Source organism: Phoca vitulina, unplaced genomic scaffold, assembly GCF_004348235.1.
Source record: "Phoca vitulina isolate PV1807 unplaced genomic scaffold, GSC_HSeal_1.0 scaffold18, whole genome shotgun sequence".
NCBI classification, from domain to species: domain Eukaryota; kingdom Metazoa; phylum Chordata; class Mammalia; order Carnivora; family Phocidae; genus Phoca; species Phoca vitulina.
The window spans coordinates 17,039,513-17,064,207 of record NW_022589721.1 but is presented as its reverse complement, the minus strand read 5'-3'; the positions used below and the strand labels follow the sequence as shown (position 1 = coordinate 17,064,207).

Sequence of the window (24,695 nt, the reverse complement as noted above, 5' to 3'; positions counted from 1 at the left end):
TGTTTCTTTCTGTGACTATTATGTTGTCATGGCAAAACTCTTGTGTAATATGAGAACCATAATTTCCATTTCACAAAGAAAATAATGATTCTTCAAGCTGACTTAAAAAGCTCAACATCAAAATGAACAGCAAAGAACCCACACTTACATATCTCTCGAATGTACTTGATTCTATAAGATCTAAGGAAGTGGTTATTAATCAGTGTCCTAAGTTATAACATGCTCCTATCATGGAAGCATTTGTTCATTATTTCATATCACTGGTTCTTTTCACAACATGGAGATCATTTCATTAAGAAATTCAGAACTTTCACCAGGATTTATGGAGAAACACATTCCTTCATGCCCTGGTTTTGAAATTCCTTACTGAACCTGAATTTTTGGAATTTCCACAGCTTAAAGCAACTGTTGTAAAAGAAACTTAGTACACTTCTTCATAGTCAACCTGCTTTGCTTTCTGGATGAATGCCAAATTAATGTTTTCAGTGACAAATTATCTTATTTGGAATTTCTAGATATTTTTGCCAAAAGGACTGATTACAGATGTAAAACAAAACAAAACAATAAAAGAAAAATGTTGCTCTTACTACACGCAGAATAACAGAGTTTCAATGGATTTTTTGCCTCTTCTTTGGAGTATACAGACTGAGAAAGATAGATCTGTTTTTATTCTACTGGTCTTACCTGGACTCTCTTGGGCAGTTGCAATCAGATAACAGCAGATTGACTGGATGGAAGATCCAAGCTGGTTTCATTCATGTATCTGGGAAATGGTGCTGCCTGCCTATCAGCTGGGGTACCTTCGTTCTCCTCATCTGGGCTCCATCCAGAGGACCTCACAGATAGCTCTTCTCCTCCTTTTTGTCCTTCGTCCCATTTCCTTTCCTCTTCCATTTTGCAGTCCTTAATCCTCTGGGCGCTCATGATATGTTTTAGCTTCTCTAGTCCATTTGTCACATGAAAGATGTGGACACCTCATGCCTTTGTGTTCTTCTGTCACACTTGCTAGATTCTTGCTGTTTTCTTAGCTACTTTTTTTTTTTCTCTTGCCACTTATTTTTACAGCTTCGATCACCCCTGGGACTAGTCTGTATTTCTGGTCTGTGTCTATTCATTCTTTGGAGTGAATCTGCAAAGCAGAAAAACGTGGCAAATTTTCCATAACTAAGTACTGAATTTGCACAGTCCTGATTTATGTACTATGATTCTCTGCAAAGGACTTTTTTACTTCTATGTCTTTTAAAGTCTTCCCTTTTATTTTCTATTCTTGCTTCTTTTTAAGTATCAAATACATCTCTCTACTTCATTTTAAAATATGTACTTCTTGATGTCAACTAAAAACATCTTACGGTTCCACTGACTTTTTTCTATATTTTTCCTTTCTCAATAGGGAAGTTAGATGCAATGGTTCACTCCAAAAAAAGCACAACTGGATCCAAGTGAACACAGCCTCTTAAATCTCCTGCCAAGGAGCCATACTCTCTGCTGCTGGTCATTTAAGCACTTTGACACCTACCTGGGGCTATTGTCACAGGTGTTTATTCTATACTCCATTCAATGTCTGGGGGTCTATACATGGCATCCAGGACTAAATGTAATCAACATACTAAGAAACAAATGGGAAGCACCCAGCAGAAACAATCTGAAAGTGTATTATATCCATCATTATGAAACCCACAATCCTAATTATTTTGGCTTAGGAAGAGTAAGCACTGCAGAGCTTTTAAAAAAAGATCATGTCCCTGAACAGCAAATATTATGAAAACCTCAAACCATCAAATAATAAATAGAATTGTTAAGCACTTTACAAAAGTCCTTTTATTTTGAGTAGTATTGTCCCTAACCATAATAAAGACAATATGAATGAGGATTGCATCTTTGAATTTACTGTAGTCAGATGTGACTCATATGATTATTTTACCTTAAAGATCTTTACTGCTGTTTATTTTAAAATTTTTTATTGGATGAGTTCATTATCTCTTGAATAAAATTGATTTTTCAGTTCTCAGTGCAAAATTTTATTTGCCTTAATTCATGATTAAAATAACATGGGGGATTAAATATAGTACCTTTTCCGGGGCGCCTGGGTGGCTCAGTCGTTAAGCGTCTTCCTTCCGCTCAGGTCTTGATCCCAGGGTCCTGGGATCGAGCCCCGCATTGGGCTCCCTGCTCAGCAGGAAGCCTGCTTCTCCCTCTCCCACTCCCCCTGCTAGTGTTCCCTCTCTTGCTCTGTCTCTCTCTCTGTCAAATAAATAAGTAAAACCTTAAAAAAAATAAATATAGCACCTTTTCCTTTAAGGTCAGAATAAATTGAGGACCAATAAAAGGGAGAAATTAAGAAACCTGATTTCATTTTGGTCTATTCCTGGAAAATAGCAAAAGGACTTCATCTGTTTGGAGAACTCTCCGAGTAGTTACTGCTACTTATGTTTATTATTTCCATTAACTTTTCCCAAGAAGGGCTCTGGGATCATATAACAATTTTAATATTTTATAAGCAAAAAAAATAGATAAATAAATTCAAATGTGTTGGGAAAAGAAAATGGATAGTTACTAAGAGTATAAGAGAAAAAATTAAAATAAGCAAGGCAAATAAAAGAGTTTGAAACCCAGTTGAGTAGTGATTGAGTTTGGACACTGTCTTGCGGGGCAAGCTGAGAGTCTAAGAGTAGATGCGGTCTCAAGGGTCACTTAGCCTTTGAATTGACAACAAAACCCTTTGGTCTCCTGGTGGTTCACTGAGCCCTTTCCACACCAGACCACACGGCCTCCCTGGAATTTATGTGACACTGTCATCCTCAGCTCTGACACACTCCAGTGTGTCCTTAGGTTCGGTGGGAGGTCAATATTATTTTACAGAGAGAGAAACAGAAGTTCCATAGGAGTTAAGTAAGTTGGAGAGTGTCAAACTATACTTCGGAGGGCTGACCTAGAAACTCAGAGCACATCTCCTTACCCAGATATTCTTGAGAAAAAGTGATTCTTATTTATTTTGAAGAAAGATAATTTTGAGGGTAAATAGATGTAAAAGAGCTATGTTCTACATTTACAAGGGATTACAAAACACAGCAGTGATGACTTTGCAAATTATTTCTCTAATTTAAAACGTGTGGGGATTTCACATTGAAAAAGGCCATTATTAATATTTTTCTCCAAGTTTTTGAAAGTTCTGAAGGACCAATACACTCACATGGGTTAATTTACCTACGATGATCATCATTTCTCGGATATCCACTCTGTAGTCCAGAGTAAGAGTTAAGGAGAAGACACGCTCCTTACCCTACAAGAAAATTGGAAAGATCTTAGCTTTGAGATGTAATGTTTCCAGATGGTTGAAATCGAAAGCAGACCTCCTCTTCTTGCCTGTTCAGCCAAAGTTTTATGCAGCAGTAAATAAGCTCTTATTTGCTTGTGGCGCATTTTATTGCAGGATACAGAAGGATTGAGGTGACTGATTTTGGGGGGAATGATTCCTTTCTCCATATATTTGGAAGGGTAGATACTGCTTCTGACTTAAAACAGGAATACATAGCTCACAATTTTAACTTCAAGAGTACTACAGAATTCTGTTGATTCTTTGATTTTATTGGCTTTTCCCATAAGACTTTTCTAAAACTTGCAGAATACTCTCAATTTCTATTTTCTCAGGCCGAGGCAGAAAAGCACAATGATGTTTCTTGCCCTTAAGCTTTAAATATTAAACGTATTTTCATGTAAGTAAAAGCTCAGTACGTTATTTTTTATTTCATATACAACAATAAACAATTTTTTTAAAAATAATATCCTTGGAAATCTATATTAGATTTTGTAAATGACAATTTTCTCATTGATGGGTGTGTAACCATAAAGGAAACAGTTGACAAATGGATTGGAAAATTCGTTAGTTAGTTTACAAATGTAATTTCAACTTGTTTTCTGACTCATAATTTCTATTCCATTTTTGGTAGAAAGTCATGGTAGAATGGGAGAAAGCATTTCAGCCATGATCTTTGCTGGATGTTTCTGGGCCTTCCCCAATATATTGAACAAAGAGAATAGGTACTGATTATATAGAAGAATTAATAGAACCAGCTTGTCAAACACCCATAGTGTATGTGAAATCTGGTTCTAGAATATGACAAAATTTAATTATTATGTTCATTTATTTATTTATTTATTTATTGAGAGAGAGAGAAAGCATGAGAGGGGAGAGGGTCAGAGGGAGAAGCAGACTCCCTGCCAAGCAGGGAGCCCAATGTGGGACTCGATCCCGGGACTCCGGGATCATGACCTGAGCCGAAGGCAGTTGCTTAACCACTGAGCCACCCAGGCGCCCTAATTATTATGTTCTGTATTATATGTTTAACCCCTCCCAATCTAGCAAGATTAAAAAAAAAAAAAAGAATGCAATATTGTTGCAGAATTATCTCAATTACTTTTTCTTTTCCCCCTCTATGCTTGCTGAAAGTGAGTAATTGTTTTCCTCATCTTCAAATATATGGATGATGGGGATATCAGCACTGTGAATTTTCTAAGATCTGCAGAATTCAGGTGTTTAATTTAGGGTGAAGCAAAAACTCAGCAAGTGCTGAGAATGGTGGTTGGAAAGAATACTGATTATACTCCTTATGATATAGTTATAAATATCCTCCTTCACAGGAAAATGGGAAGGAAACAAGGCAGGGACTACACACTTGGGAGAGAGGGTAGACCATGTGAACCTCTCTGGTTCATTTCTATGGACTTGTGCTGAGTGTTGATGGTGTACTAGATACTGCCCTTGGTACCTCCTATGGGCTAAATGTTTGTGTCCCCCCCCAAAATCACATGTTGATTCCTAGCCCCTAAGAGGATGATATTAAGGAGTGGGGCCTTCAAGAGCTGATTAGATTGTGAGGGTGGAGCCCTCATGAATGGGATTAGGGCCCTGATAAAAGAATCCCCAGAGAGATTTCTCTTCTCTTCCATGATGAGAGAACTTAGTGAATAAATGCCATGGATGAACAAGGAAGTGGATCCTCGTCAGATACCCAGTCTGCTGGGGCCTTGATCTTGGACTTCTCAACCTCCAGAATTATGAGAAATAAATTTCTGTCATTTATTTATTTTTTTTTAAGTAAGCTCTATGCCCAACATGGGGCTTGAATTCACAACCCAGAGACCAAGATTCGCATGCTCTACCACTGAGCCAGCCCGGTGCCCCCACAATTTCTTTCATTAAAGTGGATGGTATGGTATTTTCTTATAGCAGCCTGAACAGACTAAGACAGCATCTTTATTCAGTGATGAAAAAACACAGTACTTGATCAAGGAATGAATTTTCTTTTAGACTCTCTTAACTTGTGTCTGGGTAGAGTTTCTAAAGGAAGGGATTCTTGAAAGAAGTACAACCCAGGAGAGAAAAGATGGAAAGGAGTTCAAGTGGAGAGGGAAACTGGAAAAGAGGCAAAGAATTGTGAAACACAGTGCATGCAGCGTGTTTAGTCCCATGCAGACTAGGGACTAGAGGCAATTTTAATTACTGCAGCACAAATTCTGGAGGCAAAGAATATAAGAAGGAACTGGTCATAGTCATAAATAATCTCTTTTTCTCTCTCCTTGTGAGATAATGAGCATGATTATGGAAGCAAATGTGCCTGGTTCACTCTGATAGTCCCAGCATCTAGCTAATGCCTGAGAATGTCTTATTAACGAACAATAATTTATTGAGGTACGAGTGCATGACCTGAATAAAAGCAGTGTGAATTAGTTCAGAGCAAGGGATAGATTTTTTAAATATTCAATATGTAAAAATACTGGGACTTGCCAATCAAAATGAAAAACAATATCTGGGTGCCTGTATTAATTAGATCACACGCTCTCCAGGACAAGGCATAGCATAGTGTTAAGGATGCAAGCTCAGGAATGATCTTAGCTCAAATCCTGGCACCCTGACTTCCTAGACATGTGCTCCCAGGCAAGTGATTTAAGCCATCTGTGCTTTGGTTTGCTCAAATGCAGAATATAGTACATACCTCATCATGTGGTTCTGAGACTTACAGGAGTTAATTCCCATAAAACACTTAGAACAAAGCCTGGCGGACAGCATATGTTCAATGAACAGCTCAGATTAAAATCTCATTAAGTCATTACCAATGACTGTTTCACTGCAGGAAGGTGACTTGGCTTTTAAATTTCAGCAATACCTCTTCTTTCAATCCTCACTCTTTCTCTGAAGGCTGTCACTGTCTTTATTTAACAAATGGCAAGTCAGAAGTTCCAAATTAAATGATGTGCTAAATTCACACAGATTGTCAGCACCAGAGCTGGGTTCAGAGCTGGGATGCTTTGATTCCCCCATAGCGCTTTCTACTGAATCTCTCCAAGGGAGAGCTCACAGCTGGCTGTATATGGTGGTAGAGAGCTTAAAAGTCCACTTTCAACTACTTATAAGAACATATGTTTGGGCAAATTGCATCAGACCCAAGACCCATTCGGCCAGTACAGACGTGCCTAGTCTTACCAGATGCCAACACCAAAAGCTTTAAGGAAGTTCTACAAACATGTGATTTTTGTTATAGTCCATTAAAGATCTGTCTTCCGTAAATTTAGCTAAAATATTTTTATGCCTAAAATGAAGTTTCTTTGACCATGGGTTCTACCTTTACTTGAGATTCTAGCATAAATAGTTTTCATCTGCTTCTATCTTCCTCAACTAAGAGAGTTTTGTGTTCATCATGTACTCATCTTTATATCACTTCTCTTGTGGAGCATTAACAAAAGTGGAAGTAAAATATTGGAGAAATAAAAATGAAGGTAAAGAGAGTGGGATTGCAGGGGTCATTGCAATTCAGCTTTGGGAGAAAGAAAGGAAATTTAATAAAAAAACAAAACAAAACCAAATCTTAGAAATGCCTTTGAGGGCCTGCTCACAGTGATGAGCAGAGTCCAAGTGGAGAGAGCCCCAGAGGGCTGGAGAGCTGCGCACTGTGGCCCAGCAAGGAAGTGAAATTACTAACTGGAACTTGCCAGCTCAGTCCTGGACCCTGGATTAAATCAAGGTCCTCCAAATCTTTTTCTGTCAAAAGTTACTTTGAATTTCTAGGAGGAGTAAAGAAAGGATTTAAATAGGGTGCCAAAGATGAGTCAAAACTTCATAAAATGTCTGAAATGAATTGAATATATGGACAAGGAATCCAGCCCTAGAAAATAAATAGGTCCCTTGGGAGAGTCCTCTCTTGTAGTCTGTGGACAGGGCTGATTGCTGAGGTTTATTATCTGTCTGCTGGAGAAGGATAGACATCGAGAACAAGCTGTAAGAAACTTGTACAGCAGTTTGGAAATAATGTTACGTTTCTGTCATTTGGTCGTAAAAAATGGCCATAATGTATGCCTTCCTTCGGTTTCTTGTGTCGCTTTTGCTTCTTACGTATTTACTTGCTTTTTCATTTTATGCTTCTAGTGATTCATTCTTTATTTTATTTTACAAAAATATCAGTCAAGGATGGATTGGGGAAGGAAAAAAAATTGACACCTTTCCATAGATAGTTTGAGAAGTACTACCTTAGATTGAATATTTTTTTCCAACAAAGTGTAGCAAATTTACAATCATCACATTAAAACTGTGGGGGAAGGAAATTTAAAAAGTTCCTACCAGGCAAGAGAAGGTAATTTTACATGGTCTGGTATTCTTATTTTAAGATATACAAAATATCATTGACAATCGTATTAGGTAATATGTTGAGTTTATCCTTTTTATTTTATATACACACAATATGTATTATAAGTATTTCGATAATTGCATTTGTATCTATATCTCCTAATCACAACTTAAAATTTATATTACATAAGTTCTAACAGCAATTTCTTTGCCAGAAAACTTTTTGGGACTGTAGTCTTCAGCTGAGAGGACTATATAGCATTTTATATTTCCAGTCTGCTCATCTTCTCGAGGTTAGAGTTCCCATATGTTAATGACCTATAATGTTCACACTAAATCCTTATGTTTTTCCTGAATTTACTTGCTTCAAAAACATAATAGGCAATGTTTACACGAGAGAACAATTTTTTTTCATTGTTTCCAATATTCTCAATTCCTGTAGACATTTCTATTTTGCTTCTTTTTAGAAGCTATGAGGGAAGGAAGCATGGTGTTCGGGGATTTATTTTTTAAAAAAGACATCCCTGTGCTGGTACACCTGAGAGATGTGTCCGCCCACACACGTTCCTTAGATCATGCTCTGGGAATGGGGGAGCCTGAGTTAGAGCGTGATTCCTGTGTGACCCTCTTCCCTGAGGCCATAGCCCTTAGGTGACTGCAACAGAAGTGTGAGCAACCAAAGGCCCAAGTGAGGCCCAGGATCGTCTGTGGGGGAAGTGGCGGACAGACATCTGATGTGTGCTCTGGGGTGTCCATATGCCCACAGGACCCTGGAGGAAGAGACTGAGCTCGGTGGGGGTGATAGTGCAGGAAAAAGGACCCTCCCCTTATAACTTTAAGTACAAAGCTGAGTCCAGAGTTGGAGATATCTGAAAACAAGACTTCAGAATTCTTGATGAACTAAACATTACTACAACCTCTTCTAGGGGACAGTTGGCAATACCAGTAAATGCCTTAAATTCACATCTCCACTTTGAGGACTTTGTCCCACACGTATACGCTAAATCATGTGCAAGAAAGCGCCTTTCTTCACTGAATCATTTGTTTAAAGAATGATTGGATATTTCCTTTGTTTCAGATACTGATTTAGGTGCCAAGGATACAGGAGTGAACAAAATACATACATACATACATAAAGTCTTTGTGCTTAGATTACAGGTTAGTGGAGGAAAGCAAAGTATAAATAAATAAACTGAGATAAATATAATTAGATAAATTTATAATAATTTAAAGGGGACAAGAGTGGGAATTGGAAGACTAAATGGAGACATTATATGTATATAACATTTACGTTCATACATACATGTATTTCCATTATAATAATGCTATCCATAGGTGTTCATTAAAATAATGCTACAGTAGCAAAAAATAGCAGGAACCAACTAAAAAGTCTGTTAATATGGCATTGGTTGAAAAAACTAGAGTATAGCTAGGTAAATAATGTTTATCATATAGCTGTTAAAAAATGAAGTAAGGCTTTTTTTTAAAGATTTTATTTATTTATTTGACAGAGAGAGAGCATAAGCGGGGGAGCTGCAGAGGGAGGAGAGGGAGAAGAAGACTCCCCGCTAAGCAGGGAGCCTGACGTGGGGCTCAATCCCAGGACCCTGGGATCGTGACCTGAGCTGAAGGCAGACGCTTAACTGGCTGAGTCACCCGGGCGCCCCATAAAATGAAGTAAGGCTTTTTGCCTTTTTGCATATGCTGATGAGGTACCATCTCCAACACAGGAAAAAAACTCACAAAATATCGTATGTTGTATATTACAATAATATGCTTCATTTATATAAAAAAAGCAAAAGAATATATTTGCATATGTATGTATGTATACACACACACACTTGTGTACCTGTGTTTGTATAACTGCATGGGAAATTTCTAGATAGCTAGAGCAAGAAGAGCCAATAGTGGCTTCTTTGGTCAAAGGGAGAAGGAAGTATGTTATCCATTAAATATCTTTCTGCCCTGTTTTAACTTTTTACCATGTGTATGTATTACTTTTCAAACAAATGGTTGTTTTAAAAGGCCCAGATTGGGTTAAAAAGGAAGTGTTGTGGTGTAGACCGAGAGCAGTGGCATTCCAGCCGGCGCATGCGCTATGGCTGCGGGAAAGAAAACGCTCCCTCTGGGCGAGGAAAGTGTGAACGAAGGAGAGAAAAATCCAGGAGGCTGGTGTAGATGAAACTCCAGTGAATACATTTCCAGAGACACACCTAAAGTGGGGAGAAGCAGCTGAACTAGTTTTGGAACAGGAGTTGCTCTAGCATCCAGCTGAGAATAAATTAAAATCACCCGAGTTTCCAGGTTGGGAAGCAGGATCGTGGCAATGAGAAGTTATGGTTTGATGGTAACAATGTTTGATGGATTCAAGGGCTGTGACGTTGCTTTCTCAAATAAGCTGCGAGCCTGGAACGTAAGACAGAGACAGAAGCTCCGGGTCCAAGGCGCTGGGCTAGACTGGGTGAAGCACCGGTGGAGGGAAGGTCCTTGGGACAAGGCACCTCTAGAGTCGAGTCCTGCTCCAGGCAGCATCCAAAGGCCGTGCTGCGGAGGAAGCTGAGACCCTCTCTCTGGAGCAGACAAGGAGCAGGAGCGTAGGCAGAGAGAATGAGATGTCAGGACAGAGCGCCACGTTCAGAACGGAGGCTAGAAGGCAGATCTGGAGAGGTGCCCGGGGCTTGGGAACCTTTGAGACCTTTGCTCTGGGCCCTCTGCTGGTACACGGGAGCACCTGTCCCAAGCTTCTGATTGAGCACGAGCGGAGGGGCCCAAGGCATCTTCCACCTCCCGCAATTCACAGTTGTGCCCCTTTTTCATCTTGGTCAAAAGCAGACCAGCCCCTGGGTGCCACTTTAGAGGATTCAGGACACCTGTACCAGGAGAAAATTTGGTATGAGATAAAGAATTTGGTATGAGATAAAGAAGTCAGACTTCTGGGGGTCAGTCATCACTTCCTGGTTTGAGACCTCGGGCAAATAATTTATCCTCTCTAAACCTCAGTTTCTTCATCTGCAAAATGGAGTAATAATAGTACCTACCTCATAGGGTATTATTGTTAGCATTAAATGAGATAATGTACGCCAAGTGCCTGGCATATGGTAAGTACTCAGTACAGGCTGATTGATGATAATGATCATGGGGATATAGCAGCATTACACAGGCCAGGCAATGTATGCATGACATTGCTGCATTCAGCCTCAGCTTCAAGGTGAAGTTTATTCATTTCTCTCCTCAGTGATCTGGCAGGAGCAGAAAGTGCTAGAAGTATGGATGAGGGTCAAGAAGAGGAAGCCAGCTGGAGTTCTTGCAACGCAGCCATCTAGCTAGTGCAATGAGCCATAGAATGGTTATTCTTAGCTCTTCCCACCCCACCTCTCCCTCCATGCTCTTGTATCCCCAGGCTGGGAAACATCTGTTACATAATCATTCTCATGAATATGGGGATTTATCTGTAGTTTCATGCATTGTATCCTTATCATCCACAGCTATACAGAGCCCAAAACTAGCTGTGGGTCTTATCGTAATTAATCTTACTAATTAGGTTTTCTACTTCCTTTGTTTCCTGCTTCCCATTCCTTTAGAACTGACACTGGGAATTTTATACTAGAAAGTTGCAGCTGTGTTCATATGCCATGGAGCTCCAGTTACAGAAGGGACTTCCATGGCCCCATGAGTTCAGTAATCTAACTTCCATGTACATTAATCTTTACTCTGTACTGGAGGTAACTCAAATTTTCTGCACATTTGAGTGTTCAGTGAATGCTTTCTTGGCCTGGTGTGAAGGTATTGTGGTGGGGTATTTTCTCATGGTGCTTGGGAGTTAGGACAAATTTCCTAGAAAGTTTCAATTAAATGTACATTAGTTTCCTATTGTTATTCTAAGAAATTACCATGCACTTAGAGGCTTAAAACAATGCAAATTTATTATTTCAGTTTTTGAAGGTCAAATTCTGGACAAAGCAAGGAAGGGTCAGCTAATTCTCTGCTTAGAGTCTCACAAGACTGATACCAAGGTTTCAGCAGGGCTGTGCTACTTTCTGGAAGGCCTGTAGGTAAATCCACTTCAAACTTATTCAGGTGGTTGGAAGAATTCAGTTTCAAGTGGTTGTAGGACTGAAGTCCCCATTTTCTTGCTGATTGCCTGCTGGGGGTTCATTCTTGTCTTCGAGAAGCTACTTACATTCTTTAGCTCCTGGCCCTTTATTGCCATCTTCAAAGCCAGCAGTGGTAAATCAAGTCAAACTTCAAATCTCTCTGACCTCCTCTTCTGTCACATCTCTCGGCCTGGTCTTTAGTTTCACAGCCCGAAAATTTTACTTTTGCCGGGTCTCAGTATATTCAAGGTCCAAAAAGCTAGCAAGACCAAAACAGGGGCATAAGTAGGTTTTAACTCCAACTTAGTGCTCGTGGCTGTCACACATGCTGTATAGAGCAGGATACTGAGTCTCTAACGAAGTTCAGCAGGACCTAAGCTGTAGCGAATACTTGGTGACATCATCTAGGTGTACTTGTGTGGATCTACAGGTGGGGATGCGGAAAGTCTCAGCATGGGTGTCATGTGCAGGACAGCACCTAACATACAGCCTATCATACCCACAAATTTTCCGTAAATAGACTTAAGTGTTTGTTCTCTGAGTTACTTTCTATGTTAGAGCTCCTTAGAAGATGAAGTCACAATTGGAAGGTTGTTCCAGTGATGCTGGTCAACTCTAACTGTTCTCTTGTATCTACTGTTAGATTGTTGACCTTGACACATTCTGTATTGCTGTTTATGCCCTAGTGTTAGGATGCTAATCCAACCAGCTCAGCAAAGCTGTATGTTGATGTCTTGACTGGAATTTTGGTGTGCCCAGGCCCCATTCTTGGAGTCACACCTGCACTGTAGGCTCTTATCTCCATTTCTCCCATTTCTCCCCAATTGTACGCTCTTCTCCAAAAGACCAATCACTGTTCCTGTTCTTTGAGTTCTTTGGGTCTTCAAATATGTTGCTTGGTCATCTATAATGCTCTTCACCCACATTTCCATTTGTTATAATTCCTTCAAGAACCAATCTCAAATGTCATCTCTTCAGGAAAACTTGTACAAATCATCATAATAATAGTTAATATATTTTAGATAAAAACTAGGTCAGACAACCGTACTTTTACTCAGGATTTAGAAATTAATTCTTCTAATTAATCTGTAAGGTGAATATGATTATCCCCATTTTTAAGATGAAGAAACAGACTCAAAGTGATTAACTCATTTCCTAAAGTGAGTCCAGTTACTAAAAGCAAAGCCAGGTTACAAACCCATTTGGGTTCAAATGTGAATCCTTTGTTCTTAGTTTGTGTTGTGATGCTAAAATCCTCTATGTCTGCAACTCCTTATGTTTCAATTTAGCCTTTCTTTCATGACCCATCACAAGATCACTGCCTGCACAAAGCTTTCATAATTCCCCTAAGTAGGTCGCCCCTAGATTTGAAACATCCTCTTCTCTTATTTACTCCACTCCTGAGACCCTTGTCATTTCTCTTCTTGTATTACCTTGCATTATTTTCCTTTACTCTCTACATTTCTGGCAGGCTCCCTGTGACCTACCCGCCACCCCGCAAGGGCTGGGGCTAGGTCTCATTAACTCTGTCTCATTTAAAGGACCCAACATTCTGCCCGATAAATGTCTGCTAAATAACTGAAGAATTGATCAACACTCCTCTGAGTGGGTTTTTAGAGAGTCTGACATGAGAATGATTCTGCTGATATTAGGGGAATGTAAAAAAAGATGACTAAGTAAGGCATGTGTTAGTTACCTTTAATCCCCTTAATTGAAGCTTTAGCTTAAAGTTAAATTCCAAAATGATTAAAAGTGCATTACTGATCTCACACACCATTCTGGCTGTACGTCAATGTTTACCCACTGGGAGTATCAACCTTCCAAAGGGTAAAGCTAATGTTTGAGGGAGGAGCACCACCAGTTAGCCATGCCAGAAGACTTAGGCCTTGGGGATCTGCATAAACCAACCCTCCCCTTTCTTCACACAGCAATGTTACCACTTGCTAATCAGTCAACAACTGGTCTCTGTGATAGAATTTCTTCTCTGGATTTACACAGCTCATAAAGGCAGAACTGTCAGTGGACTTTTCCTTTACTAAACACCGTCTATTTTCATGAAAGTGTTTATTTAGCTCTGGGGACAGGAAATTACTGCAGTCCTAAAGATGGGGAGATACGGTGACACTGCAATTTCCTTTTCATTATTTGAGGCAAGATTGAGAAAACAATATACCTCTATATGTTATTTCAAAACCTTTTGGTACTAAATATCTAGATATCTCTCTCTGTCTCTCTATATCTCCAATGGGTTTGTATAATTCTTTCTATATATGCATAGTAATTTATGAGATGTTTCTAAACCCTGTCCAAAAAAGAGAAGACTCAGCTGAAAGTGACTCAAGAAATTGTGATCTCACATAGCAACGTGGTCAATATGTAGGGTCAGTTAATTCAGTGGTTCCATAGAATCATCAGAGACCCAGGTTGCTAATATCTCTTTGCTTTGCCATTCTTAGCATGGTAGACTTTGTCCTCAGCTTGCCCACCCAAGATCTCAAAGTGAATGCCACGGCTCCCAGGTTCTTATTATCATACAACCAAGTCAGAAGGGGAGAAGGGAAGAAGAGGGTGGTGTTGCATCACTGTTAGTTGGTGGAGCAATTTGTCTGGTTAATTTCAATAAAGAACGAAACTCTGGCATGCTAACTAGTTATGCAACCCACCCAAGAGCTGTTGGTGTCCTCACTTTACAAGTAGCATTCAGCCACCCGAGATTGAACAATAACAGGTCTGTGATGCCCTTAGATGTCCGGGGCTGCACGCTACACTAGGAGCTGAGCACGTGTGTACCCTCCCTCGGCAGGCCCAGGGAATCCATTAAACCCCACTTATGATGGGGACCCTGGATTGACTAAATGAATGTAAAATATTATTAAAATTTGTTTACTAGTTTCTGATATATTACAAGTAATACAAATGTAGTGAAGCTTAGAAGGGGAAGAAGTCTCTGGTTTAAAATGTTTACCTGAGGGTAAATCAGTACTTTCAGCACACTGATGGAGAGTGTATTTATTTAGTTACGGCTCCAATGTTTTAGAAAACACTAAATGGCCAAAAACAGTTACTGTATTTTCTAAACATTTTAATTCTAGATAGAGGACTTCACTCATAAGCAGGCTATTTTGACAAGTACTTTTTAAGGTCTTAGAATTCATTGTAATGGGGGCGCCTGGGTGGCTCAGTTGGTTAGGCGACTGCCTTCGGCTCAGGTCATGATCCTGGAGTCCCAGGATCGAGTCCCACATCGGGCTCCCTGCTCAGCAGGGAGTCTGCTTCTCCCTCTGACCCTCCCCCCTCTCATGTGCTCTCTCTCATTCTCTCTCAAATAAATAAATAAAATCTTTAAAAAAAAAAAAAAAAGAATTCATTGTAATAATATTTTGCTAGGTTAACTTATAAAAATGAGTACACATTTAATTTGCTTTAAGTTTATAATATATTAAAGTCAAATAAATGCTGTATCACTTTAAATAACTATTGTAAATTTATTTTATTTTATTTAAAAAAACCCATGTTGTTTTTTAATGGCAATGTATATTTTCTAGCAATCTGTAGCAAGAGACTTTCACTACTTATTAGCCAAGACAAATAATTGCCGTGATTGGAAGATTAATTAAGATTTACCTGCAGGGGGCGCCTGGGTGGCTCAGTCGTTAAGCATCTGCCTTGGGCTCAGGTCGTGATCCCAGGGTCCTGGGATCGAGCCCCACATCAGGCTCCCTGCTCCGCAGGGGGCCTGCTTCTCCCTCTCCCACTCCCCCTGCTTGTGTTCCCTCTCTCGCTGTGTCTCCCTCTGTCAAATAAATAAAATCTTAAAAAAAAAAAAAAGATTTACCTGCAGGAGCAAAAGAGGATTCCTGTCTCTCCTAAAGTAAATACCTACTGCATACCAACTGCATAAGTCCTGCTTCTTTTAACATTAAAGGGGGGATGAGTTGCTACCTCTGCCATATATACATCATTCATTTGTTTTTTATTAAGTAAATTCTACCCCCAACGTGGGGCTTGAACTCACAACCCTGAGATCAAGAGTCACATGCCCCACAGACACCATTCATTTTTATCCCTCACAATGGCGCAGTACGGAAGGTCTTTGTGATAGGCATTGATGATGCCCACCAACATGTGCGATTCTCCTTCGTTTATCCACAGATAAGCATGAAATTCCATGCCTATTGAGACCCAGGTCATGTGACTCATTTTGCGCAATGAAATTTAAGTGTGCATGACAGATGCTACTTCTGAGCAAAGAGCATTTAACTACTACACTAATTGCTAGTGCTCCCAGCCTTCCTTGGCAATGTGTGGTAGCTGCTGTGGAAATGTAGGCATCATGCCATTGTGAGGGCTCCATCCTCACAGCCCGGAACCATCTCATGGAAGACAGCTACTTGGGGGAGTCTTCCAGATATATAGCAGCACATGAGTTAGTGAGAGATAAACCTTCAATGTTTTAGGCCACTGAAGTTGTGTTTTTATAGCACATCAGCTAAATTCAACTGCTAGAACTAGTCAAATAGGGTTACCTCCATTTTTTTTTTCCTGAGGGTGCTAGCCACAAAAATGATGTAACTTACTCAGTTCTAACATCTAGCCCATCCCTCCTTCAACTTAGACCTTCTTACCTTTCTTTTCAATAGCTATAGTAAAAGTAATCTTATTTATTTAAGGGGAAAGTGGCAGCTAAAGACATCAGATTCCATAAATATTTGTTAACATCTATTATGTTGCAAGGACATTATGTCTCCATATACATTGCTACATTTTAACCTCACCAAAAAAAAAAAAAAAATCTGTATAGAGAGAAATATTGAAAAAACCAATGCACGGAAGGAGACTTTAATTCATGGGGTGGTTAAATAAATTCTTCAAGACAGCTCAGCTAACAAATGGTAGAAATGAAACACAAATCCAGTTTGTTTGGCTGTAATCTGGTATACTTTTCACAATGCTATTATACAGGCTTAGAAATTCAGTTCAAATAAGGAAGGTAGGCCCAAACGATATACTATTTTAAAAGACATGATGGGTGAGAGCAAATAATATTAAGGAGTTCGGACGAGTAGGGTCAAAGTTGGAATGCAGGTACTAGTGGTACTTGAAATAATTCTGGATGGTATCCAACAAGGGGTTCACTAGTATTGAATTAGACTTGTGCTTCATCTCACTAAGTATAACTAAAATCCCCGGACATTATATAAAAACAAAGACAAGAAGATTCTGAGAGGTGGAGAGATGACAACCTGACTAGTGACTTGATACCCAAGGAATGACTCGATGGCGAGTTCCTTGGGTCTTCTTTTTGCCTCATGGATCCTACACTTGGCACCGAAGAAGCTGGTACTATAGACAATGTTTGTGTCCTCCAAAAACCATATGGTGAAATCCTAACTCCCAATGTGATGATATTAGGAGGTGGGGTCTTTGAGAGATGACAAGGTTGTGAGGATGGAGCCCTCACAATGGCATTATGGCCTTTACAAAAGAGACCCTAGAGAGTTCCCCCATCCCTTCCACCAGGTGAGGACACAGGAGCAGATGGCATCTATGAACCCAGAAGCGGGCTCTCATCAGACACCTTATCTGCTAGCACTTTGACCTTGGATTTCCCAATCTCCAGAATGGTGAAGAGTAAGTTTATATTGTTTATAGGCCACCCAGTCTGTGGTGTTCTTTCATGATAGCCTGACCAGACTAAGACAGCTGTAACCTGGAAATGTCAATGGATACACACACACACACACAAATTCCTCCAAAAGGCTTGCTCTCTTTAGTCAAAGAACCAGGAGAGAGGCAGATGAGCAAGACAGAAAAAAACTTTTAGGCAATAATCCCTCTACTCCAACCAAACACCACAGAAAAAAAATCTCTGGTTCTTCCTCCACCCACACCAGCAAAGGCAAAATGAAGAACCTAGACTTTTACCCTTGTGAGGCTGTAATGAGGCATCCCAGCCCCTCCACCTGGGTGGTGGTAGAGATGCTGAGTGGGTAGTGTCAGTGACTACTGGGGAACCTGAACTTTCACCCTCAGCCATACTAATTAGGTACCCCTTTCCTGAGCCATCAAGATGGTGCCAAATGAAGCTAGGCAATGGTCAGGACTTTCACTATCACCCAGTGTTAATGAGGCACCCACCACTGTGGTGTCAGTGGGGCCCATGTGAGTATCTGAACTAACGCCCCAACCAGCAGTAATAAGGAATCCTCCTTCTTATGTGTGAGGCAGAGTGAGGAATCTGGATTTCTGACTCCACCAGGAAGTAACAATGTGGCATCCCTTCCACCTTCTGCAGTTGGGGCAATATCATGAAATGCCAGGTAAAACAGAAGGTTTAAAGAGATCCAGAGGGGCGCCTCAGTGGCTCAGTTGGTTAAGCCATTGCCTTCAGCTCAGGTCAGCATCCCAGAGTCCTGGGATCGAGTCCCACATCAGGCTCCCTGCTCAGCAGGGGAGTCTGCTTCTCCCCCTCCCCCTGCTCATGCTCTCTCTCTCTCTCTCTCTCACTCACTCTGTCTCTTTCAAATCAATCAATCAATCTTTAAAGAGACCTAAAATCTCATAATATAATATAAAAATTTCTGAATTTCCATTAAAGATTACTTAGCATACTAAGAACCAGGAGGATCTCAAGATGACTGAAAAAAGACAATTAGTAAATGCCAATTTAGAGATAACACAGATGTTAAAATTATGTGACAAAGATTTGAAAGCAGCCATCATAACACTTTAACAAGCCATTATAAATATCCTTGAGATAAATTTTCAAAATCGAAATCTCAGCAAAGGAAAAGACTAAATAAAGAAGAACCAAAGGTAAATATTAGAACTAAAGTATACAATAACCAAAATAAAAATGTCAGTGCATGGGTTCAACAACCAAATCGAGAGGACAGAGGAAAAGAATTGGGGAACTAGAAGATAGAACAATAGAAATCACCCAATCTGAACAAAAGAGAGAAAATCGAGTGAAAAGAAAAGGAGCAGAGCCTCATGAAACTCTGGGACTATAATAAAGAGATACAGTATTTGTGTCACCGGAGTCTTGGAAGGAAAGACTGACAGAGCGCAGCTGACAAAGTACTCAGGGAAATAATGGCTGAAAGTTCCTTGAATTTAGCACAAGACAAACCTATAGACTCAAGAAACAAGCTCTAAACAGGATGAGCCCAAAGAAATCAAACCTAGACACATGATAATGGACCCTCTGAAAACTAAACACAAAAAAATTGTGAAAACAGCCCGAGAAAAACGGCACCTTTCTTCAGGGGAAAAAATCAGAATGACAGCCCATTGCTCATCAGAAAACATAAAGGTCTGGAAAACGTGGCACAATATTTTTCCAAGTGCTGAAGAATCCTAGATTCAGGGAAAATACCCTTCAGAAATGAATCATGGAACACTACATCAAAAACCAATGATGTGGGGTGCCTGGGTGGCTCAGTCAGTTAAGCATCTGCCTTCAGCTCAGGTCATGATCTCAGGGTCCTGGGATCAAGTCCTACATCAGGCTTCCTGCTCGGTGGGGAGTCTGCTTCTCCCTCTCCCACTCCCACTCCCCCTGCTCTTTCTCTCTTTCTCTCAAATAAATAAAATCTTGAAAAAAAAAAAACTAATGATGTAATGTATGGTGATTAACATAACATATTAAAAAAAAGAAATTAATGGGAAATTAAGACATTCTCAGATGAAGGGGAACTAAGGTACTTTGTTGCCCAAAAAGAATGATGAAGGGAAGGTGTCTACACAGAAAGAAAACAATGTAAAAACAACAACAACAACAACAAAAAACCTTGGAAGGAAGAAGGAACACAGTAAGCAAAAATATGTGTGAATACAATAGATATTTTTTTCTCCTCCTGAATTCCTAAATCATGTTTTCTAAATCATTGCCATGTGAAGCAAACATTATAACGCTGCCTGATGTGGTTCTGAATGTTTGTAGAGGAAATATTTAAGAAAATTATTTTACGAATGGGAGAGAGTTAAAGGCAGTAAAGGGTGGTAAGCTTTCCATACTTCACAGAAACTGGTAAAATGAGGACACAAACAGACTGATCAGTATAGCACGTAATGTGACGCAATGTAACACTCAGAGCACCCACGGAAATGTTACACTATTTTGAGTTTAAATAGGCACTCAGAAACACTACAGATAAATCAAAAGGAAATTCTAGAAAATGTTCAAGTGACTTACAGGAAGACAGGGAAAAGAAAACAGAGACAAAAAAAAAGAAAGCGAAACAGAGAGAACAAACTGAAAACCAAGGTAGTATTGAATTACATAGTGAGAAAATCTCTTCCTTTTCAATGCCTCTTGAACTTCTGGTCAAATCAGGCAGAAGTCCCAGTCCTATGACCGGAATCTTTGGCACTTCTCTGATATTGCTAACTTTTCCTTTTCTAACCTAGAGAGAGCAGGTCTCAGACTCGGAGACATGGCTGGTGACAGCATTTGGTGATAGTATTTGGCTATAACTGTATAAAACGGCATTTATTTTTAAGGAACTTTCCTTTGTGGCAAAAGATGTAAGTTTCTATATACAAGTCTTATAAAAATGTTCCTTTTTTGTAATTAGGGAGAAATGATAGCTCAACCTATGGAAAAATAATAAATACATGAGGGTCAGATATTCAAAAAGAGCAAATATAGGGAAGATGGTATTTAAGTGAACGAAGTTTGTGAACTCATTTTGGTAAAGTGGCAAAGCCATTTTCTAGCTTGTATACATTAGTCAAACATTTCTGTACTAAATACTTATTATTTGTGTATATGTGTGTGTGTATATATATACACAAACTTAAAGAAGTCACTTTTTATTTATTTTTTATTGAAGTATAGTTGACATGCTGCTTACATATTTTTAAGCCCACTATAATGTGAGCTCCTTTAAATCAGAAAATATGTCAATTTTGTTTCTTTAGCACCTAACATTATATTTGCCACATAATGTTCTCAATAAATATCTGGTGAATATCTGATTGAATCACTCCAAAGGAAAGTATAGAAAAATAAGAGTAAACTCAACCTCTTTGCTACGCTTTGCCTATGGGGGGCCAGGAGGATAAAAGTTGTAAATAACTTACATGCTTGAATTTCCTCTAAGCATGGGTTTCTGTATGCAGTGGAGTAGTGGGTCTAAAACGAAGGAAGATGGAAATGGGTGGTATGATAGTGCTTCCCCAACATCAGCAGGAACAAAAATGTAAGAGAGTGCTTCCTGGTATTTCAAATCTAGCTTTTATTAAACCACATTTAGTTGTCAGAAGGATTAAATATTTATCATAGACATGTGTCCATTTATGTTATAATTTTAATCAAGTGCTATATACTAGGATCTCACCAATTTTTAGATTTGGGGGGTTCTAAGTATGGGGTCTCTTCTTGAAGAATACGGTTATATTTTATGAAAATTATTATTAGCTAGGTTGATGAAAAAGAAATTCTGCATGTATGTGTGTGTTTCTGTACATATCTGTGTGAATATATTGTGTATTTAAAACATTAAATCTCTTCTTTTAAACAGGTCTTTCTCCTTACCTAATGAACTTAAAAAGTGGAGGAAAAAATCTCTCAGAAGCTGAGCTCTCATTATTTCTAGAAATAACCCATTTTCTCTTGTAATGTTAAGTTATCTGAGGATATGAACAGTCATTTTTCATAAAGGAAAAAATCACTTTGTGAGTGTGTGTTAGTGCACATATGTGTGTAAACAGCAAAGGTGAATTTGTGGCTTACATTGTACGGCAGTACTTTCTTACTTAAGCAAGTTTGTTAATACTCTCAGACACGAACAATAATAGAGATTAATTACAAATTTTCCAGATGTGGCCTGAACAGATTTGCACTGGAAATAGGTAAACATCTTGGAAGTTAGCACATTATTGTGCTGTACAAATTGCTATTAAGTGTGTGAAATCAGTTCTTTTTCAAAACCTCCTGTTTGAAATAATCTTGGCAGTATTACGTGCTTAGCAAATCCTTTTCCACAGATAAATAGAAAGGTAGATTTTGACCTGTTCTTGTTCAAATGATCACCGATTTGGAAACTGGTCTCTCTTACTGAAATGTATTGTCCTCAGATTTTGTGATTCCTTAGGGAATTCTTCCTTTGGAAGAATAAGAACTGTATTTTTGAAGAATAAAGCAAGAAGTTAACAACTTTTACATTTTATTCATTTGAATGTATAAAGGACAATTCTTATAAAAACAATTCTTAGTTTTTAAGGAGTGAAATTTTGTGATATACTATATATACTATGGAGAAAACATTACACAATGTCCTCCATAGCATATTCTGATAATTTCATATTCCCTTACTTCTAGGAACAATGGCTTGTTTCATATTTTACTCTAATGACCATTTCAGAAGAATGAAAGACTATATTTGTGGGAAATGACATTTCAAAACTGGGATAAAGGGAAGAGCATATTCATGAGGAAAGAATGATTCATTTTAAAGGCATAGTTCTTTCTGATGCCCAATAAATCAGAGATAAATATATAGTTTATTTCTTTATTCAGTTAATAACTATTGAGAGCCTACTATGTGCAAAGCTCTGTTTTATCAAAGTTACTTTGGTGAGCAACGCAGAAAAAAAATACCTCGTCTATACTTACATTTTATGGAGAGGAGTCCAATTATAAATAGGGAAAACTATAAGGAAGATCATGTAAGGTAATAACTATAAGGTAGTAAGGTAAATCATGAGAAGTACTAGAAAGAAGCTAAAATATAATTAGAAGAGAGTATAGAAAAGTAAGTGATTAGTAGAGCGAGGAAGTTACAGTTGTATTGGAAGTCAAGGAAGGGACTATGGTCCAACTGTAAGACTTTAGATCAAGACTTAGTATGTTAGCGGTCTGAATATCATCACACACACACACACACACACACACACACACAAGAAAACGCAAGTCACTTTGCATCCATTATTGCAGACACAATGTTGGTTTTGCCCTTAAACACCTACCTTTGTGGCTAGTGGGATTCAGGTCCTTGGAAAAGGCTTCAACTCTCTTTGCCTTTTGTCCTCCAAAAAATACAGGGGAGATTTGGCATTGTCCACTGTTGATGTTGAAGCAGACACTGTTTTGGAGTCTATGGAAGATTTGAGCAACTGACTTACTTAGGTAAGAAAAAAATACAAATTCTTCTCAGTTAAATGCATAGATTCTCTCATAGAAAGAATCATTTCTTAGTGCAACATAAGGTCTATTTTCTTGCTACTTGTTTTTAAATTTTTGTTTCTGGAGGTGTTTACAAATCAGGATAGTATTTGCCGTATATGCATATGCACGTACATACATCTGTGCCTATATCAATATACATCTATGTCATCCATATATATACCTATGTCTGGTAGATCTAATGTAATATGCATGAGGTCTGACATCATTTTTTTACATTGAGACATAGATAGTCTGTAAACTCTAGAATCGAAAAAGTTGTAATTTTATTATTTACTATTTATTTAAATATATAAATTTAATATTTACTTAAAATGTCCAAATTTATTTAAATATATAAATGTTTATATGAAATATATTAAAATGTTATATAATTTCGATTTTAAATTGATAGCCGTAAGTTATCATTTTCCTTTTATCTTTCTAATTTTAATAATTTTAGTTAAAAATAACTGTTTAAAAGCATGACAAGTAATATATTATTACTGATATTTATATTTAAAATGTTTACAATTTTGACAAAAGCATATTCAAATATTATATATTTTAAGTACGTTCAAATATGGTATACTTCAAATCAATTAAATTTTACTTTTGATCCTTTTAATTATTATTGTGAATTCATTCCAAATTGTATGAACACACTGAGTACAACAATACAATGAATGATATTGCTAAAGTAAAGGGAAGAAAATGAGATTCATGGAATTATTATATAGTAGTTTATAAAATATGTATGTCTTTATTCTATTACTAATCTAAACATCACCAGCCCTTCAACCAGAACATGCAATAATAATTACATTGTATTCAATTATCTGGTATTTTGCCCACCTGCAATCACATAAACCCTATTGCTCTACATATGTACAGTATAATTTCTGTGTTATAAGGACATATTTGGAGGATATAAGATAACATAACATATTCTTGTTAGCTTGGTAGCTGGTCATTTAGACATGAGGTCTGTGGGTTACCGTCAGCCCAGCAAATGTTAGGGTAGACCAGCCTGAAAACAGTATGTCCGCTATGCACAGGGCTGAGAGCAATGAGAGAAAGGTGCTTAGTGTGCTAGAAAAACGACAAGAGGAGCCGTGTGACTAGAGCCTGGATTTCCGGGGAGAATAGAAAAGAGATCATATGGGAAGCTTATACAGTGATCCAGAGCAGATATGGTCATGGTTAACACTACATTGGTAATTGTGTAAGTGGAGAAGATGGAATTCGTATATACTTTGGAAGCGGTGTTGACAGGATTGCCAAAAGATTCCCTACAGGATATGAATAAAAAAATCAAGATAAATTGTGCAAGACTGTTGAATCTCAGATCTGTACCTCTGAAACAAATAATGCAATAGATGTTAAGAAAGAAAAAAAGAAGAAGAAGAATGTAGCAGGAGGGGAAGAATGAAGGGGGGGAAATCGGAGGGGGAGAAGAACCATGAGAGACGATGGACTCTGAAAAACAAACTGAGGGTTCTAGAGGGGAGGGGGTTGGGAGGATGGGTTAGCCTGGTGATGGGTATTGAGGAGGGCACGTTCTGCATGGAGCACTGGGTGTTATGCACAAACAATGAATCATGGAACACTATATCTAAAACTAATGATGTAATGTATGGGGATTAACATAACAATAAAAAAATTAAAAAAAAAATCAAGATAATTCTTGGGTTGTTTCTTGAGCAAACGAAGAAAAACTCAAGTAATGCATCCATTTACTGATATGCAATCAGTAATTACTCTGAAGATGGTATTACTATAAATATGTGTAAGGGTGGATGGTCAGCAATGT

The 24,695-nt window shown here is 38.5% G+C and overlaps 1 pseudogene; it reads right to left on the bottom strand.

Annotated features, from left to right (window-relative positions):
- Positions 1-708: 708 nt before the first annotated feature.
- LOC116639587 overlaps positions 709-24,695 on the bottom strand; it is a 65,121-nt pseudogene continuing 41,134 nt past the window's right edge.